Raw genomic sequence first — 21966 nt, 5'->3', positions numbered from 1 at the left:
CTTGTATTTTTATTTCACTTATGTTTTTAATGAACTTTGTTTCCCCTTAAGCCCATCATCAGTTCAAAAGGGGCTCAAGTCACGCCTTGCATATGTATGTATGTAGCTAAGTTCGATTCCCTCACAGTATGTTTTACCTAGGTTTTCAAATATAGAAGCTGATAGATAGTCAATAAGTTTTCTTATATTTTTATATGTGTTAGTGAAACAGGAGGTGTTAATTTGTGTCGAACAGTTCATTTTTGTATGTGCTCTTTGGGGACTTGGGGTTAACACCATCAGGACTTCTCTTTCTCTATCACATTATGCATTATTGGCACAGCTCTGCTATGATTTATTATTGTGTGAAGGGCAAGGAGGGGAAGGCATGAGATCTGAAATATAATTTGAAGAAATGTGCAGTAGCATCTCTGATTCCATAGATTTTTGCCTTGTTTTCTTGCCTGAAAAAATCAAGACCAAAAACAAGAAGGTACTGTTAGGTTTAAAACATTTAGTTATCTCAGTACTTAATGAGATACTTAAATGTAAACTCTCTTAAAGGTTTTTTTCATCTTTTATCAATGTCTAAGTTTTATGGAAAGATTGGTTTTATTAATAAGGAAGAGAGATGGACTGAGTTAGAGAGAGAGAGGGAGCCAGCACACATCACATGTGCAGTGCTGAGGATCAAACTCAGGACCTTAAACTGCAAGACCAATGGTCTACCTATTGTGTTACATCTTGGGCTGCTTAATAACTGTTTAAATGTTTAGACTGTTGGGAATTATTGATATGAACACTAGAGGCATAAGATTTGCTGGCTGTATAACTATCAATAGTAATGAAGACAGAGGGAAGAAAGGAGTTTCTAAAGTACCAGATTGTGTGTGTGTGTGTGTGTGTGTGTGTGTACCCATGCACACATTATGATACACACACAAATTTACCCTTTCAACTCCATCACCTTAAATGTCCTTTTTAGATGTAAGCATCCTTTCCCCAAACAAGTCAGATTATCCTTGGCTAAATGCAAAAACACTTGCACAGTCAAGCAACCAGACATCAAAGGACTATTTATTAAAAAAAAAAAAAAACCTAAATATTATTAACAGTGAAAACACCTAGTTTCAAGTTTTGTTACACTGGAGTACAAAAAGTTTAGCTAGTCCTTCAGGTCATATCAAGAAGGCACACATCTGAAGGCATGAGGGACATTTGTATTGACATTCTGTCCATAAGAGTTTGGTTTTCCAAAAGGGATGCCTGCCAAGTTATTTCCCTTTGTCAATTTATAACCTGTGGGGTTGGCTTATCCCCACCTGTATTTTGTGAATTTTGCATTGGATGTGTTCTCCTGGGCCCCACTTGTGAGAACTGATTACTCACAACTGAATTTACATGAGGAAGTAAGTAAGAATGTTGCTTTGAGGTAAATGAGTTGTATGAAAGACAACCTTTGAGACTAAGGAGTAAGGGACACTGTACCTGTTAGCAACTTCACATTTTTCCCCTAACCCCAGCTTTAAAGCTTTCAGGAGAGCTTATTTACTATTAAAGAAGAAAGACAGCTCCTGGCACTAACCAATTTCCTTTTTTTTTCTTTTCCACAAAACCAAATAAAATTTAAAAAAAAAAAACAGGAATGGAAAAGGCAGAAAGTAGAAAATGAAAGAACAGTGAAATCAGATTATGATTTCCATTCCTTTGAGGATTTTAAATTCATGTTTGGAGAAAAAAATTTTTTTCAGCTATGCTGTTCCTGATTTCTATAGTATTAGAGAAGACTTGCATCCCAGGAAGTCTTTAATCAAGACTTAGGACTGTGCAGTTAAAAGAACCCATAATTTCAAATTACTAAACATATGTTTCCCCTGCTTCCTCTGGATGTAAAAGAGTAGTTTTTAAATGAAGATGCAAATTACTATTTGTCCATGATAGCTGCAATGTATTGCTTGGTAGACATTTTCTTAAATGATCTAGTAAACACACACTTTACCTTCTCTCAGTCTCATTCAAAGAGAATGTAAAGACTGCTCTGCTGCCTTTAATATTTGAATCAATAAAGGTGTTTTTATATGTGCACTTTATAATTTCAGATCTGGAAAACAAAAAGCATGGAATGGGTTTTGATCTGTTTGTAAGTAAGATGGAATTTTCAAAAGACAGGGCATTCTACTATCCTTATTCCAGAAGAAACATTTTCTTTCATTCTTTCTTTCCTTCCTTCCCTCTATCCTTCCTTCCTTCCTTCCTTCCTTCCCTCTATCCTTCCTTCCTTCCTTCCCTCTATCCTTCCTTCCTTCTGCCTTCCTTCCTTCCTTCCTTCCCTCTATCCTTCCTTCCTTCCCTCCTTCCCTCCCTCCCTCCCTCCCTCCCTTCTTCCTTCCTTCCTTCTTTCCTTCCTTCCTTCCTTCCTTCCTTCCTTCCTTCCTTCCTTCCTTCCTTCTGTCTGTTCTTATCTCTGACTCACTGGTGGTCAGGAATTGAGCTTGGGATTTCAGAATCTCAATAATGACATTTTTGCTTAGCCACTATGCAATTTTCTGTCCCTCTTGTACTTTTTTTTTTACCCCCAGGATTATCACTTGGTCTCAGTATTGGCACTATGAATCCACTGCTCCTGGAACCATTTTCCCCATTTTTATTGGATAAGACAGAGAGAAATTGAAAGGGGAGTAGAAGATAGAGAGAGGGAGAGAAAGACACCTGCACCCGCTTCCCTGCCAGTGAAGTGGGGATCCAGGGACTCAAACCAGGGTCCTTGTGTTGGTCCTTGTGCTTTGCACTATGTGCATTTAAACTGGTTTGCTACCACCTGGCCCCCCTACCTTTTGCACCCTTGTCAAGCTCATCCATTTCCTCTCTGTCCTCAATTGGAGATCCATCCTCATCTTGTGGAGCTAACTGATCTTATCCAAGCTGAGACTGTACAGGGACCTTAGTAATAGATACCAGGATAGGGTTTGGCTCATACGTCTTAACAGAAACAAGGATTATTTTCATTTGCAAGTTATTGAAAACTTTCTAGTGGCTTAAACAAATTTGGCATTTTATTTTTCACCCCTAACAAGAGGTCAGAATATCTCCAGCTCTAAGAATTTGTTTTCTGGCTCCAAGATGCCCAAGTTTATGTGTCTGTGATTTTATCGATGAAATACAATATGGCTGCCAAAATACCTATGATCACACCGAGTTTCGGGAAGTATGAAATGGGAGGGGGGTTCAGGGACAGTCTGTGGCACTCCTGGTTGAATGCACATATCACAACCTGCAGGGAGAAAGCTTTGCAAGTACTGAAGCAGGTTTTTCTGTCTTCCTCCCTTTCTATCTTCTTTTTTCCTTTCAATTTCCTTCTGTCTATATACAATAAATAAATAAGAAGTATGAAGCTTGGAAAAGAGTATTTCAGATCTGGAATAGTGAAGATTAAAAAAGAAGCAACCTCAGTATAGTAAAATGAACTTTCCCTCAAATTTTGCCTAGAATATTGTCATATGGCCACTGTTGGCTCAAGAGCATATGGAAAATGGATTTGGGGCTTCCCATAGTAGAACAGAGACAAAAGAAGTGGTAATTAGAATAACCTTGAGTAGACAAAATAAAATGACCCACAGTCTTGCCCAGAGTTTTAACCACTTGAGCATAATGAAGTGTAGACCCTAAGAAGGGCCACAGCACATTCCAGCTATCTCAGGAATAGTCTCCCATTCTGACTAGTAGCATGTTACCAAGGAAAAAAGAAAGGTCTATGTATATACTCAGGGAAGCGTGGTGAGTTTTTCTCCCAAACCCGAACTGATGAATTTAGGCTAATGAAAATTTTTGTTGAGCTCCATAAAGGCTGTGTACAAAATGGAATCCACTTTGAATGATCTGGTTATTAAAAAAAAATTATCCACTGATGAGAAAGTCTTCACTTTATATGTCAGTAAACTCAGACATTGAGGACTTTTCATCATGTGAACATATTATATCACCTAGAGTGCTTCTACCTTGAGAGAAATGTGTTGTGAAACTATGAGCCTCTGGTCATTGCCAGTGTCCTAGCCAGACCAGGAACTAATGTTAGTAATCCTATTTCAAATGGAGAATGAATATCTTGAGTACTGTGGAAGGAGTGTGAAAATAAAAAGAGAGAAAAAATGATGATAATTATAAATGTGGGTTCAGATCCATATTAAAAATAAAACCCACCCGAGTGAGAGATTTTGGATCTATGTACACGAGTGCAACTTCCACTTATTAACAGGCATGCTTGATGCAAGTCTAAGATCTGTAGCAATCTGTCTTGCATCAGAGAAATTCCAACATGAGATCTTCCCAGAATATGTTTTCCTGGCATAGTGCAATGAGATTGACTCTGAGCACTTTGCTTCATCCATGACCTCACTGGGAAAGAACAGAGGACTTTTTTTTTTTTTTAATTATTCTGTAGTTTTGTTTTGTTTCTTTGCTACGTCTTACATATGGCACATGCTACCTCTTTGTGGAGGAGCTTCAGGGCTGATAAAGCCTGTGTTTCTGCAGTGTGGGTAGTACAGGAAAATGCTATTTTATTTCTTTCTTCAACCTCCTCCCACTCCAGCCTCACCCCCTCCTACTTAAGTACTCCTGCCTAATCTTTCAGTATTCCAAAAACCTTCTACTACACTTTCCATAATTTTGGTGTCCCTCAAAAACCAAAAGTGAGTGGGCAGATAATACAGTCCCAGAGTTGGCTAAAGGAGTACTGACTTTGAAAGGAACTCAACTATAATATGGATCAGGACACAAAGGCATTAACAGTTTTGTGAAAGTTGTTCCATTTTTTTTTCATTATTCTGGTGGGAACAGGGTCTCACATATGTGTAAATTCCTCAGTCTCAGGCTTGATATTGTATGCTCTTTATTTCAAGAGGGAAAGAGAGAAGGGGAGGTATGCTACAGCACCTGAGCTTCCTCCATTGCAGTGGTAGAATTCCCATGTGGTGTCGGGTCTCAAACATGGACAATGTGAACGGCAAGTCCTGAGTTCTGCTATGAAACCTCACTTCCATTCTCCATGTTATAATAAGTTTCAAAAAAAATGGAGGTTGTGTAAAAGTAATTAAAACTCCAGACAAGCTGGCTGTATGACTGGCAGGAAAACTGGACATCCTTACAGAAGCCACGCTTAGTTGGCCTTGCACTTGACTTCATTCTTCTTTTGGCCAAAACAGAAAGAGAAAGCAACGAAGTGTGTGCCCTGTCTCAGCAGCAGCTTTTAATTATATATTTCTACTGCCCTCTTGCCTGCTTTCTGCCACGGGAAGGATAAGTTAGAATGAAAAAGGGGATGGGAACTATAGTCTGATGTAGTTCACAGAATGGTTGCTGCGGACAGAAAGGAAATACAAAGCAAAACTTGAGCTGAGTGGGGTGTATCTTACCAAAGCAAAAGATTATTGAGAAGGAGCAGAAGAGAGGACCTTTGTGGTTCTGGTTCATAATGATAGAAAATAACTTAAGTTGAGGATGAGAGTGTTCTGCAGACACCTATCATGGTGAGATGAGAAGGTGTACCCATATATCAACAACTGTGCTGTGAATCACTAACTGTTCAATAAAATGATAAAAAAAAAAAGAGCAAGAGGAGAAAGAGAAAAAGAGAGAAGAGGAGAAGAAAGGAGAGAGGGGGAGGAGAGGGGAGGTAAATTGAGGGAGGAATGCCAGCTTGGTCACTCCAGACCTTACAATAAACTGAGAGTAGAGCCAGAACTGAGACCATTTATCCACTACAGTCAACCTCCAACATGGCTAAGAAGCATGCTTATTAGTGAGCTGTGTGCTTTTATTATGTCCTGAAATTTCAGAATTATTTGTCACAGTATCAAAACTGACTACTATGGAACTTTTGAAAAATGTCTTTTTATATGAAAACTTGGCACCACTCTCCACTGCTTCTTCAAAAAGCCCAGCATGGTGGTATAGTTTTTCATGATGCTTCTCTTAATTGAAAACAACTCCATCACTCAGAGCAGAAAGCATTTGCATCTACAGCTTAAAGAGAACTGAAGGAATACAGTGCTTTGTCTCTTTATGTTACATCTTTAAAAATCAAACAAATACGTATTTTCTGGGAGAGAGGGAGACAGAGAGAGAGAGACTGAGAGAGAGACCAGAGCACTGCTCTGTTCTGACATATACAGTGCCAAGGGTTAAATCTGAAGCCCTGAGCAAGCAAACCTTCTTCTCTACCACTGAACTCTCTCCCAGGCTCTGTGTGGAAAGTCTCAAATCTAGAATTATTTTGTCTTTGTGATTGAGGGTGCAGAAAGGATAAGGGATGCAAAGACAGTGACCAAAAAGCAATGTTAACTAGCATTCTCTATTTATTATCTTTATTTATTTGATAGACACAGCCAGAAATTGAGAGGGAAGGGGGTGAGAGAGAGGGCAGTGGGCCTTGCAGCACTGTTTTCCCACTTGCAAAGCTTTCCTCCCGGCAAGTGGGGACTGGTGACTCGAACCTCGGTCTTTGCTCATTGTAACATGTGCGTTCAACCAGGTGCAACACCACCTGGCTCCAGAACTAGCATTCTCTAAAACATCATCTGCTGCGTATTAGCTCTTTATAATTAAAGAAGGGAGGGTATCTATAGAATAGATCATGTATGTATAGATAGCATGTTCATGGGGAGGGGTTATAATGAACTATTGTTGACTTTTCAGTCCTGAATATTATTATGTGTGGCCCACTTTATAATTACCTGCACTACTTTATAATTTGCACACCTCATTCCCTAAAATCTTTTAAAGTAATTGCTGACTTCAGGAAAACTGATTAGTAAAACAGAGTTAAATAACCCCAGGCCTCAGGCCACAGTAGTTTGCCAGTATAATTCACATAAGCACTACACTGTAAGTCTTTTGGAACTCCTTTACCTTTCCTTTCTCTTCAAACTTTTTTTTTTTGACAGAAGCTTGTCATCTTGGGTGAAATGTAGTGACTTTACTTTCAGATACTGTCTCCAAAGCAGACTCCATAGAAAACATTATGAACGGGAGTCAGGCAGTAGTGCTGCACACGTGGTGCAAATCACAAGGACTGGCATAAAGATCCTAGTTCTAGCCCTTGGCTCCCCACCTGCAGTAGAGTTGCTTCACAGGCAGTGAAGCAGCTGTGCAGGTGTCTATCTTTCTCTTGCCCTCTCTGTCTTCCCCTCTTCTCTCCATTTCTCTCTGTCCTATCCAACGACGACAACATCAGTAACAACAATAATAATAACTACAACAACAATAAAAAACAACGGCAACAAAAGGGAAAATAAATAAACTAATGAATATTAAGAAATTTAAAAAAGAAAGTATTATGAGCATCTTACTTCCTGGACTAACTCTGATGCTAAGTACTGGCTTCTTCAGTATGTTATTTTTTTTATTAGTGATTTAATAATGATTGACTAAACTTTGGGATAAGAGGGGCACAATTCCAGCAGAGTTCCATATACCATCCCTCCCATTGTAAGTTTCCTTATTATTTGTCTCTCTGGGAGTATGGACCAAAATTCTTTATGGGATGCAGAAAGTGGAAGGTCTTTCTTTTGTAATTGCTTCTCCATTGGACATGGATAATGGCAGGTTGATTCATACCCCCAGCCTGTCTCTATCTTTTCCTGATAGGGCTCTGGGCAGGTGAGCTTCCTGGACACATTGGTGAGGTTGTCTACCCAGGGCAGTCAGATAGTGTCATAGTAGCATCTGCAACTCAGTGGCTGAAAAGTGGTAGGATGTAAAGAAGGACAAATTGGTTAAGAATCGGAAACATAAAAGTAAGGATAGAGCAGATGTAACTAAGGATCTGTGTGTGGGAAGAAGGTAGGACATCTATTTTAGGTATATTCCAAAAGGCCCATGATACTAGTAATTTTTGCCTGAGCCTGATTGCTAACATACAGGTGGGCTAAAAATATTGTCTGGGGAAAAATATTGTATGGGAAGATGTATTAGAGTTGAAAATAGGACGAGAAAGCTGCATTAGGGCAGAGAGTGGCTCCCATATAAGCTGAAAGTAAATAAATACCATTAACTGTAAACCCCACCTATCTGACCTAGGGCCCATATCTATTCATATTGAGCACAGGATACTGTTTAACTTCGACATCCCTGTTGGTCTTAGTTTGCAGTTCATAGTTACAGCTAGGAAAATTCTAGGCTGCACTCATTTCAGGACCAGTCTTCCTAGAGTGGCAGAGTATGTTGACCCAGCCTCCCTTCAGAGAGTGGGACAGTCCCCACCATTGCTACTTTATAGTAAAGGCAAGGTCCTGTAGAAGTATGTTATAATTTAATAAATTCTTCATAGGCAGTGTATTTCTGAATCTGTTTTTTGTACTTATGTAAGGCAGACTGCTAAAAATGAAGATATTGGACTTTCACCTGACAGTAAAATTCTCAACATGAATTGAACTACCAGGATGAATTGGTTTTGACGGAAGAACATTCTCTTGAAATAAGAATAAAATTCAGGCAATATGACCTCCATATACGGCTGTCATATTAAAGATGACAAATGGGGACATTTCAGTGTTGTCCATATTGCTCAGGTCATTGTGCTTCTTGCAAGGCAGGGTACTCACCTTCGGAAAGCAAGTTCAGAAATTTCCAAGTTCACAAATCGCTAAGCTTTCAAAAATAATTCCAATAATAAACTCAGCAAGTAACCTTCATTAACACTGTACAAATATCATGCCATGTTTTACTTGTAGTTAAAATGCATTGGAGTTTGATTTTTCTTGGGATGTTCTTATCACACGAATGTAGAATTGCACTGAAACTCATGAGCCAAACAACAACATGTGCATGGCATTTAATGACATGACTTTTGCTGACATGTGTCCCCTGGTACTAGCATAGCCTGTGGAGCCTCAATGTTTTTTTATGTTTTTGAATTTTGGAAAAAATAAAATAAGGTAGATTAACAGTTTCAAAATGTTCCAAATACATAGATTATATGTATTTATTTTACTTTTCATTTTTAAAAACGTTTTACTTTGATTTATTGCATAGAACAGTCAGAAATCAAGAGGAAAGGGGGAGAGAGAGAGGTGAGAGAAAGAGACACTTCTACAGCCCTGCTTCAGTGCTCATGAAGCTTTCCTCTTGCAAGTGGGGACTGGGGGATTGGGCATGTGCATTTAACCAGGTGCAACACCACCCAGCCCCTATGAATCTATTTCATCACAGGTACTATATCAATATATCTCAAACCCTAGGTCTGAAAAATGTAAAATGTGGCCATTGTAACTTATTTTAGCCAAAGCTTGTCTGTATGTGTTTTAATTATAGACTTAAGTCTGAAATGCTTTGCAAAATGTAAAGACAGTTGATATGTTTGAAGCTCATTTTAAGAGAAAAAATAGTATCATCTGTCTTTGGACATAAAGTAATAACCTTCCTTCAGTAGCACCTGCACACTTTAGCAGATACATATGTCATTTTAGCTTAACAAGTCTAACAAGATCCCTTCACTGCCATCTGTGTCTCAGACTTGAAGACATTTCAAGCTTTATAGTTGGAAATAAAAGTGAAAGTTACTGTTGAGGTTAATTAAAGATGACAACAAATTATAACTATATACAAAACCTAACAATAGCAAGTTCACCTTGAGAGTGGACTTTTTAATGTGAAATTCTAGGAAAAGGTATGAAAAATAACACATAAAGCCATGTGTCAAACAAACTAGTTTATACTGATCTAGGCTAATGCATATTTATTCCAGCTATATATTTAAGAAAATGGCAAAATATCATTTTGTTTATATTAAAATGTATTTATTCAGCCAATGTCAAGTATTGTATGCTAAAAAATATAGCAGAAAAAGGAAAGAAGAGAAAGATCAAGATATAGATATAAAAAATTTTATCGAGGAATTAATAGTTTATAGCCAACAGTGAAATAAAATACAATAGTTTATATATACATAACATTTATCAATTTTACACATGACAATTCACACTCCACTAGGTCCTCCTCTGTCTTCCAGGACAATTCAAACTCCACTAGGTCCTCCTCTGTCTTCCAGGACTCCCATTGCCACCCCCACCCCAGAGTCTTTTACTTTGGTGTAATATACCAACTCCAGTCCAAGTTCTGCTTTCTGTTTTCCCTTCTGTTCTTATTTTTCAACTTCTGTTTATGCGTGAAATCATACCATACTCTTCTTTTCTTTTTCTGGCAGATCTCATTAACATGATTCCTTCAAGCTCCATACAAGATGAGGTGAAGGTTAATTCACTATTTTTAATAGTTGACTGGTATTCCATTGTGCATATAGATCACAACTAACTCAGCCACTCATCTGTTGTTGGACATCTGGGTTGCTTCCAGGTTTTGGCTATTACAAATAGTGCTACTATGAACATAGGTATACACAAGTCTTTCTGGATGGGTATGTTTGGTTGCTTAGGATATATCCCCAGGAGAGGAATTGCAGGGTCATAGGGCAGGTCCACTTATAGCCTTCTGGGAGTTTGCCAGACTTCTCTCCACAGGTGTTGGGTCAATTTATATTTCCACTAGCAGTGTAGGAGGGATCTTTTGTCCCCACAAACTCTCCAACATTTGTTGCTGCTACCTTTCCTGATGTATGACATGTGAAAAGGAGTGAAATGGTATCTCATTGTCTTTATTTGCATTTCTCTAAAAAATCAATGACTTGGAGTATTGTTTCATATGTTTGTTAGTCTTTTGGATCTCTTCTTTGGTGAAACTAGACTACATTATAGTGGAAGAGAAATAATAAAGAAGCAGATAATTTAAAATGATAGTTTTTCTGATACGCTAGCTATGTAGAGAAGGGGAAAGAATTGGAGAAAACAGGAAACATACTTTTTTGTTAGGGAAAATGGCTTAACCATGATCTAACATTTTGCTTAGAAATTTAGCACTAACTGTGACTCTGTTAACATTAGTATATTATGAGAGAAGCACAAAAGGTAAGATGTTACAAAATTCTAGGGAAAATATTTACTTGCCAACTAAAAGAGATTCATACCTGCTTTCACTTGATCCATGAGCCTAACTTTAAGATAAAACATGTTTTCCATTACAAATATGGAAAATGTCAGAAAATGAATCCGGAAAGGTGAGTAGGTTGGAGCTCTTTTATTCCTTGTGTCAATGGGGATTGCATTTATGTTTTTTCAATGATTATTATATTGTTGGCCTGTATAAATTCATATGTAATGAGTTCCTTGGTTATTGTATTCATCATCTGATGTAGTCATCCCTCCTTATCTATAGGGGGTTGGTTTCAGGACAACCTAGTTACCAAGATCTATAAATACTCAATTCCTTTATATAAAACCCTGTACCACTGGCACATGACCTACACACATCTTCCCATACATTTTAAGTCATTTCTAGATTACTTATAATTAAATTTTCTAGAGAGATGCTTCATTTTTCCTAAACTTCCTCTCCAAGAGGAAAATTCACAGAGTGTATTGGTTATGTTGTCTACTGTTGAGAATCTCTCCTTCACCTGATCAAGTCAAGTTCTGAGGCCTCTTACTTCAACTTGAACTGCATTCAAAGTATCCTTTAGGCCTTGCAGTTTAATTTAGAATTTTTTTTCTTTGTAATTCTTTAGTAAAATTATCACTGAATTCTTGAATCTTAACTTTAGTTTCTTGAGGTGATTTCATATGAGTTTTCTGAATGTTATTTATTTATTTATTTATTTTTGACTCCATGCTTATTGGTGGGGCTCGGTGCCTGCACTACGAATCCACTGCTCCTGGAGGCCATTTGCTCCCTTTTGTTGCCCTTGTTGTCTATGGTTGTTGTTGTTGTTAATATTATTGTTGTCCTTGTTGGATAGGACAGAGAGAAATGGAGAGAAGAGGGGAAGACAGAGAGGAGGAGAGAAAGATAGACACCTGCAGATCTGTTTTACCACTTGTGAAGCAACTTCCCTGCAGGTGGGGAGCTGGGGGCCTCGAACCAGGTCCTTACACTGGTCCTTGCACTTTGCTCAACATGTGCTTAACCCGCTGTGCTACCACCCGGCACCCTATTTTTGTCATTTTTTCTAGGTCTGTGTCTGTCTGGTCATTTGGGTTTTCTGTCATTGTTGTCTGTGTATTTTTCAGTTTCTGCATTTAATGTTCTTTTGTTCTTGTGCCAGCAGGAGTTGCTGTGGCTAAGGTGTTCAATTTCCCTGTTTATTTATTTTGATGGAGAAGATGAAATTTTATCCTGAGTCACCTCGCCAGATCAGTGTCCCTGATGTCAATATATGGTCTCTGTTATGCTGCTGTTCTGGCCTCTGTGAGGCAACAGCATTGGCAACTCTAGAAGTGACCATTGTAAATTGGTGAATTTTTAGGTTCAAGGTTCTTATGTGTCTTGTTAAAAGTCAATTATTAGAGAGTAAATACAGTTGACTTGTGAGTGTTGAAATTATCACCCTAAGAGATTGAAATGATGACACTATTAAACATATCTTTATGAAAAATAGAGAATAAGTTTCTCTGTTGAACTTGTAGCATGATCAAAGGAATATATATCCATAAGTAGAAGTGAGCTTTTGTGAACATCTATGATTATCTCTGGCCTCATTTGACCAACACTTTAATATTCTTAAACTGAGTTACAGATACTTAATGGTGTTGACTCTATTGGTATGACATTGACAGCTGAGAAATTCCTTGGAATCATTCCAAAGATGGATGAAAATGCTTATATTATCATAATGTAAGATATAAGATCAGTACAATAATTTCTCACTGTGCAATCTTAGGTCACTCACTCTACTTTAAATACAAGTGTTATGTGAGCAGATGTTCAACACCTTGCTTAATGGTAAATGCCAAGATTATAGGGTCATTTTCCCCAAAAAATGCAGTCGCAGGGTTGGGAAGTACCGAAAAGTACTGTAAAGACATTGCACTTCTATTTATTATTATTATTTTCAGTGTTTGACTGCACAGACTTAAATTGAGATGGGTGGGGATATTGAGAGGGAGAAAGAGACACACCTGTAGCACTGCTTCACCACTCCTGAAGCTTCCCCTTTGCAGGTGAGGAACTGGGGGTTGAACCCAGGTCCTCATGCAGAGGAAAGTTTACAGTCAACTGGGTATGCCAAGACATTATACTTCAAATCCCAAACTGTTTTTGCCTCTTTGCACCTCTTCTGGACCTATTCATATTGAAAGACATATAGCACTGAAACTTGACCTTTCAAAATGGCAACAATGCACTCTGTGTGCTATTATTGTTGATTCTTGATATTATTGTTTTTCTACTTATTTATTTATTTATTTATAAAGAGGAAACATTGACAAAACCATAGGATAAGAGGGGTGTAACTCCACACAATTCACATCACCAGATCTCCATATCCCATCCCCTCTCCTGATAGCTTTCCTATTCTTTAACCATGTGGGATTATAGACTCAAGGTCATTGTGGGATACAGAAGGTAGAAGGTTTGGCTTCTGTAATTGCTTCCCTGCTGAATATGGACCTTGACAGGTTGATCCATACTCCCAGCCTGCCTCTCTCTTTCCCTACTAGGGTGGGTCTCTGGGGAAGCAGAGCTCCAGAACATATTGGTGGAGTTGTCTGTCCAGGGAAGTCTGATTGGCATCATGCTGACATCTAGAGCCTTGTGGCTGAAAGAGAGTTAACATACAAAGCCAAAAAAAATTGTTGAACAATCATGAACCTAAAGGTTGGAAACCTAGATATAGACCAGGTCCTGTGAGATAGAGAAATCTCCATAAATTAGGACAAAATATATACCTGAAAGCAAAAATACACAACAGTTTGCAGTGAGTCAGTATAAAATTCCTAATGAAATAGTATCTAATTAGACTTAGATACCCTCCTCACCTACTTCCTATTACAGCTCTCTCACTCACTCCGAAGCTAACCATAGCAAAGCAAGGACTGCAAAAGCTGAATTAAGGGGAAGAGACTGGCATACTTTAATTATTGGTTTTCTTTTAAAAATATTGTACCACCCCCCTCCCCACCTTAAGTATCAATAGGAACAGGTGGATGGATAGATGATGAGTGACTTGGATCACTTCTTTCTACAGAAATTAAAAATCATGTTGTCAGGAATTATGAAATTAAAATCATATGAATTCAGCAATTGTATATGGGTTGATATATATTTTTAAATGATTTGACCTAGGGTCAGAGAGAGGTCACATTGTATAGTTTCTACCTTACCCTGCATGGGGCGTCAGTGTGTGGGAAACATAGCACTGGCGGAGAGCTCCTGTATACAGCTGTCTTGCCATTTTTTATTCTTGCTGTAGTTATTATTGTTGTTGTTGTCATTTTTGTTGGATAGGACAGAGAGAAATGGAGAGAGGAGGGGAAGACAGAGAGGGGGAAAGATTGACACTTGCAGACCTGCTTCACTGCCTGTGAAGCGACTCCCCTGTAGGTGGGGAGCCTGGGCTCGAACTGGGATCCTTACGCTGCGCCATGTGCGCTTAACCCACTGTTCTACCGCCTAACTCCCTTTCTTTCTTAATTCTTTCTTCCTTTCTTTCTCTCTGAATCTCGAATGTGTAATTTCATTGCCCTCAGGTTGACTGTTTCTCAGTCAGACAGAGAGACGAAGAGGAAGTGAAGCAGGTCTGCTTTTATTCTTGCTTATATAGCAAGAATAAAAAAGGGCAACAAAAGGGAAAATAAATATTTTTTTAATCTTAAAAAAAAGAATTAAGAAAGAAAAAAGAGAGACAGAATTAAGAAAGAAAAAAGAGAGTTGGAAGGAAGGAAGGGGAGAGAGAGAAAGAGGGAGGAAGAAAAGGAAAATGATGAAAATAATATTTTCCATCTTTTTACCTAAACTTCTAATTTATGAATACTGGTATTTAAGGTTTTAACTCATGATTATGGGGGTGGGGATTTCTCAGTGAAACACAGTTCTTGGTGTTATGTTCATTTGGATAAGTACACACACACACACACACACACACACACACACACCACTATATATATAGATGGTCTTTTGGAAAGAAATATAAAAGTCTGGGAATGAGTGGTGAGATTTTGATTCCTTGCTCTTCATGATAATGTGCGGATTCTCCGGCCAATTTAGCTTCTGTTAAGTTTTATGAAATGTCTCTCTAGCTTTCTTCCTTGGGAACTCCAGAATTATGCTGGAATGCAGATGAATTGCACATATGTATATCGTTAACGGCAACAGTATGCTTCAGTTAAAAAATCCTGGACAGTTATGTTTATGCAGACCAAGAATCTGTTATTGCAGGGAGGGAAAAAGGAAGCAACTCCTATCATGTGGTTAGAATGCAATATTTTAAATATCTGAGATCTTTTGGAACTTTAGTTCACAGTGCATTATGGGAATTAATCACCACAGATAATTCTGGTTAGTAGTTTGTCCATATTTATGAATTGCATGATAGCACCTTGCAAATAAAAAGATGAAGTTATCGAGAATAGCTATTTTAAGAGAAATTACTGTTTTCAAAAAAGAATTAAAGACAGATACTTGATATGAAATCATATATATATTTTTTATAATTCTCAGGAGTCAAGTTGCCAAATAATTGGATCTCAAAGGAGTTGTTGTTACACATCAAATGCTATATCCTAAACTGTTTATTTCCGGGGTAAAGTGTAAAAAATCTGGATCGATATAATGTAGTGTTCTAGTCCCAAACTTTTATATGTGAAATCGTTTTTCCAAATATGTTTCTTCAGTGCAGTGTGAGAAATGTCATAGGTGATCCTAGATGACTGGGTTTCTAAAATATTACTATAAAATATTTAAAACATCAGCTATCAAGTCATTGCTGTAGAAATGAACTGTGTTTCTGGAAAATGCAGTACACATCCCTCAGAAAAATGGAAATCAATTAGTGAGGTGTTAAAAGGATCTCATTCTGAGTTAGCCCAGTCTTAAAAATAAAAAAAAATGAACCTTTATTGTATTCATGCTCCCCAACTCCCCAAACAAATAAAAGGAAAAGATCGGAGCCATGAATTTCAAAAAGCATAGTGAGTTTTCAGCAGTCTGGGAAGTCAGAAAGGAAAAATATAGGAACTATTCAGTGTTATGGTGGGGAAAAATTATGCCAAGTTTTATATGCATAGCAAAACCCTGACCACAATTTTTGGAAGCCCAGGCCTTTGATCAAGTTCATTTATTAAGACTTGTCAGTAGCTACTGAGTACTCCAAGAAAATGCCACATGTGTTTGGCTTTTTAAAGACATTTCTAGTCAGTCCAATAAGTGGTTGGGGTTAATAGGCATCTTAAATATCTCATATTCGGTCCAAATACCTGCATCTATAAAAGATGCATGACTGTACGTCAGGCCTATCGTCATTTTGTTCAAAATCCCATTTTTTGAACCTGCTTCTGTGTACTCTGATAATACACTGTCAGCGCTCATAATTGCAGGTTAGCAGATGTGCTTGCTTGAAGACTCTTGAAAAATGTGTGTCAATAAGGAAAGTGTTAAGTGTATGCAGGGAACTATAGTTGTCCGCTAATATTAGATCTCTGGTCAGTCTCTGCATTTAAATGTGCCAAGTGCAGATTCTAAAGGTCACTGCTGCACCACTTACAATATGCATTTATTTATTTTATGAGAGATAGGTAAGGTGGTGGAATCAGAATAGGGTTGCTTGGCTATATGCAGATACCAGTTATGGAACCCAGGTCCATGCTTAGAAAGCTTGTGTTCCGCACCTGCAGGGGGAAACTTCACAAGTGGCGAAGCATCTGGAACCTGATGGCTGAAAAAAAGAGTTAACATATAGAGCCAAACAAACAAATTATTGACTAATCATGAACCTAAAGGCTGAACTAGTGCAGATGAAGATTTGGGAGTCTCCATTTTGTGGATGGTTAGTAAGCCTATTTTAGTTATATTCCAAAGGATCCGTGACTATACTAATTTTTTTTTGAGCCTGATATCTGATATGCAGGAAGATCCAAGTTATTGTCTGAGGAGATGATATCATGGCTGGAAAAGGACCAGAAAGCTGGATCAGGGAAGAGAGTAGCTCCCTAATATGGGAAAGGTGTATAAATATTGTTCACTGTTAAACCCCATTGATTTGATCTGATCTGGGGCCCATATTCAGCTTAGGAACCTATGTGACCTCTACATCCCTGTAGATCTGAGCTCACATTCTGTTGTCATGAGTAGGAAGGAACGTTTCAAGCTGCCCCAATTTCATTGAAGCTTTCCCTCTGCAGGTGGGGACCAGGGGCTTGAACCTGGGTCCTTGGCCACTATAATATGTGCACTTAACCAGGTGCATAACTGCCTAGCCTCAGATCACTTTCTATAAACAAAACAAACAAACCTCTGAGCATTGTGGTCCGGGAGGTGGCACAGTGATAAAGCTTTGGACTCTCAAGTATGACGGCCCAAGTTCGATCCCAGCAACACATGTGCCAGAGTGATGTCTGGTTCTTTCTCTCTCCTATCTTTCTCATAAATAAATAAAATCTTTTTAAAAAACAAAAACTGAGCTTTTTTTATTTAATAAAGGATTAATTAACAAAACCATAGGGTAGGAGGGGTACAACTCCACACAATTCCCAACACCCATCTCCATATCCCAGCCCCTCCCCTGATAGCTTTCCCATTCTTTATCCCTCTGGGAGCATGGACCCAGGGTCATTGTGGGTTGCAGAAGGTAGAAGGTCTGGCTTTTGTGATTGCTTCCCCTCTGAAAATGGGCATTGATTGGTCGGTCCATACTCCCATTCTGCCTCTCTCTTTCCCTAGTAGGGTGGGTCTCTGGGGAAGTGGAGCTCCAGGGCACATTGGTGGGGTCTTCAATCCAGGGAAGCCTGGCCAGCAACCTGATGGCATCTGGAACCTGGTGACTGAAAAGAGAGTTAACATATGAAGCCAAACAAACTGTTGAGCAATCATGGACCCAAAGCTTGGAATAGTGGAGAGGAAGTGTTAGGGGGGTACTCACTGCAAACTCTAGTGTACTTCTGCTTTCAGGTATATATTTTGGAGTAGTTTATGGATACATGTGAGCATATGCTCTCTCTCACAGAAACTGGTGTATATCTAGGTTTTGGGACTTTGTTAGAAAGTGAACCACCTAAGATGAAACTAGAGTATACTATGAAAGGAAAAGTCTCACCCGAGTAATGAAGCTGAAGGGTTGTCATTCCTCACGTGAAGTCTCTGGACACAGTCTGAATTCGTGAAGCATGATGATCAGTGGCATTTCTTTATGCAAACACTAAATCTGAAGAAGAAGACATCCAGAAATCACTCCCATTTACTGTTTCAGCAAAATCAGTCAAATACCTAGGAATAAAGTTGACCAAAGAAATGAAAGACTTTTATGCTGAAAACTATGAGTCGCTACTCAAGGAAATAGAAACTGATACCAAGAAATGGAAAGATATCCCATACTCATGGATTGGAAGAATAAATATCATCGAAATGAATATTCTTCCCAGAGCCATATACAAATTTAATGCAATACCCATCAAAGTTCCACCAAGCTTCTTTAAGAGAATAGAACAAACACTACAATCATTTATCTGGAACCTGAAAACACCTAGAATTGCCAAAACCATCTTGAGGAAAAGAGACTGAAATGGAGGCATCACACTCCCAGACCTTAAACTATATTATAAAGCCATCATCATCAAAACAGCATGGTACTGGAACAAAAATAGGCACACAGACCAGTGGAACAGAATTGAAAGCCCAGAAATAAATCCCCACAACTATGGACATCTAATCTTTGATAAGGGGGCCCAAAGGATTAAATGGAAAAAGGAGGCTCTCTTCAATAAATAGTGCTGGGAAAACTGGGTTGTAACATGCAGAAGGATGAAATTGATCCACTTTATCTCACCAGAAACAAAAATCAACTCCAAATGGATCAAAGACCTAGATGTCAGACCAAAAACAATCAGATACTTAGAGGAAAACATTGGTAAAACAGTTTCCAACCTACACCTCAAGGACATCTTTGATGAATCAAACCCAATTGCAAGGAAGACTAAAGCAGAAACAAACCAGTGGGACTACATCAAATTGAAAAGCTTCTGCACATTCAAAGAAACTATTAAATAAACAAAGAGACCCCTCACAGAATGGGAGAAGATCTTCACATGCCATACATCAGACAAGAAACTAATCACCAAAATATATAAAGAGCTCAGCGAACCTAGCACCAAAAAAGCAAATGACCCCATCCAAAAATGGGGAGAGGATATGAACAAAACATTCACCACCTCACACCTGTAAGAATAGCATACATCAAAAAGGACAGCAGCAACAAATGCTGGAGAGGTTGTGGGGAAAGAGGAATCCTTTTACATTGCTGGTGGGAATGTAAATTGGTCCAGCCTCTGTGGAGAGCAGTCTGGAAAACTCTCAGAAGGCTAGACATGGACCTTCTATATGATCCAGTAATTCCTCTCCTGGGGTTATACCCCAAGGACTCCATAACACCCAACCAAAAAGAGGTGTGTACTTCTAAGTTCATAGCAGCACAATTCATAATAGCTAAAACCTGGAAGCAACCCAGGTGCCCAACAACAGATGAGTGGCTGAGAAAGCTGTGGTATATATACACAATGGAATACTATGCAGCTATCAAGAACAATGAAACCACCTTCTCTGACCCATCTTGGACAGAGCTAGAAGGAATTATGTTAAGTGAGCTAAGTCAGAAAGATAAAGATGAGTATGGGATGATCCCACTCATCAACAGAAGTTGACTAAGAAGATCTGAAAGGGAAACTAAAAGCAGGACCTGACCAAATTGTAAGTAGGGCACCGAAGTAAAAACCCTGTGGTGAGGGGTAGACATGCAGCTTCCTGGGCCAGTGGGGGGTGGGAGTGGGTGTGAGGGATGGGTCACAGTCTTTTGGTGGTGGGAATGGTGTTTATGTACACTCCTAGCAAAATGTATACATATAAATCACTAGTTAATTAATATGAGAGGGGGAAAATCAATTGTATGTCTCGAAGTTTTTCAAAACACAAACTGAATCTTTTTAATATGTAGGCTGTGTATTTGATATGCAAACTCTCTCAAAAGCCTAGACCAAGTAGATCAGAAGCATCCAATAGCACAGCTATATACAAGATACTGGGTACTGTACAGCAAACCATAACAAAAGGACTTTTCAAAGTTAACTCAATTACCAAATAATGTGATGATAACATTAACTATCGATTGTCTTCTTGAACCCTAAGACAGCAGGAACCTCACATCTCTAGTATAGAGCCCCTACTTCCCCCAGTCCTGGAACCCTTGGATAGGGCCTACTTTCCCATATGCCTCTCCCAATCCATATCAAATAATATTGCATCCGCCGATCACAACCTAACCAATGCAACGATTACCATCTCAACATGCTTTACTACAAACCTGAGCTTTTATTGAAAAGGAAAGAAGGTGGTATGTTAAAAAAAAAAAAAGAAAGAGAGAGAGAGAGAGGAAAGGGGGCTGGGCAGTGGCACAAGGGGTTAAGTGCCCATAGTAAGATTCACAAGGACCTGTGCATGGATCCCAGCTTGAGACCCTGGCTCCCCACCTGCTGGGGGCTGCTTTGCAAGTGGTGAAGCAGGTCTGCAGGTGTTTTTTTTTTCCTTCTCTATCTTCCCCTCCCCTTTATTCCTCTCTGTCCTCTCCCAAAAGTGGGGGAAAAATGGCCACAGGAGCAGTGGATTCATAGTGCCAGCAGTGATAACACTGGTGGGGCAAAAAAAAAAAAACAAACAAAAAAAACAAAAAAAACCACCTCACCTCATGTCAGGTAGTGGTGTAGGCCTGCCTGGAGAAAGCCCAAACCCAGGTACTTAAATGTCACTTTCGTCCTTTCCTACACTCTAGCTTCCTTTACAGCCTGTAAATCCTGGCCACAAATTCCTTCTGGTTTAGGCTGTACAAGACCTGCCACTAGAGAGAAGTAAATGACTCTTTCAGGCCTTATATCTGAATTCCCTTCATATAACCCATTATAAGCAAAGACCACACAGTTCCTTCCCAAAGCTATATCACCCAACCAAGCTTGGCATCTGGAGAGAAGGAGGGGGCCTAGGTATCTAAGCTCCCTGGGTGGTATCTTTGTTCAACCTGTTAAGATAAACACCTCACTTCCCAATGCTGCAAACCAAGGACTGAATCAGTGGTTCTCAACCCAAGCTTCTTGGTTGTATCACCTGGGGAGCTATTAACAAACAGTGATGCTCATACTCCATTCACACCAATTAAATTAGAACCCTTGGGTGGGTATGGGGCCTGACATTGGGATCATTGAAATACTCCCCTGATGATTGCTTCGTGCAGGCAGGGTTGAGAACCACTGGGCCAAATGATGGATCTAAATCTAATGGAGGAAAATCGAGATAACCACGATAACCACCTTTAAGACTTCAGTTTCAGAATAGGAAAACCATATAGAAGTCCTAATTGATCTCAGGCATTTGAAATCCATTAGACTTGACTTTTTCCAATAACTGATGTGCAAGAAATGGAATGAAAATGCTTTTCACCTCTTTCTCTGTTTAAAGATTTTTCTAGAAGCATTTAGTATGTTTTCCAGTCTTGGCTCTAGCCCATGCTTATTGATGAGATGTGAATTTCTTTCTTGTTGTTATTTTTTTTAATTTTTATTTATAAAATGAAAACACTGAAAAGACCATAGGGTAAGAGGGGTACAACTCCACACAATTCCCACCACCAGAACTCCATATCCCATCCCCTCCCCTGATAGCTTTCTTATTCTTTATCCCTCTGGGAGTATGGACCCAGGGTCATTGTGGGGTGCAGCAGGTAGAAGGTCTGGCTTCTGTGATTGCTTCCTCACTGAACATGGGTGTTGGCAGGTCGATCCATACACCCAAAATACAAAGCTAAATGGATGCATATTCATATACTTGTGGGAAATGTGATGTCCATGGAGTGCAAAGACAAGAGGTGGGCTTTGAATTTGCAGTTTCCTCCCCTTTGATCCTGGAGAAAGC

The 21966-nt window shown here is 39.0% G+C and overlaps 1 protein-coding gene across 2 annotated transcripts in view; it reads left to right on the top strand.

The window, feature by feature from the left end:
- GPC6 (glypican 6) overlaps positions 1-21966 on the top strand; it is a 1360227-nt gene that overhangs the window by 416911 nt on the left and 921350 nt on the right. The window lies entirely within an intron of this gene.

Source organism: Erinaceus europaeus, chromosome 5, assembly GCF_950295315.1.
Source record: "Erinaceus europaeus chromosome 5, mEriEur2.1, whole genome shotgun sequence".
Taxonomy (NCBI): domain Eukaryota; kingdom Metazoa; phylum Chordata; class Mammalia; order Eulipotyphla; family Erinaceidae; genus Erinaceus; species Erinaceus europaeus.
This window is presented reverse-complemented; position numbering and strand designations above follow the sequence as displayed.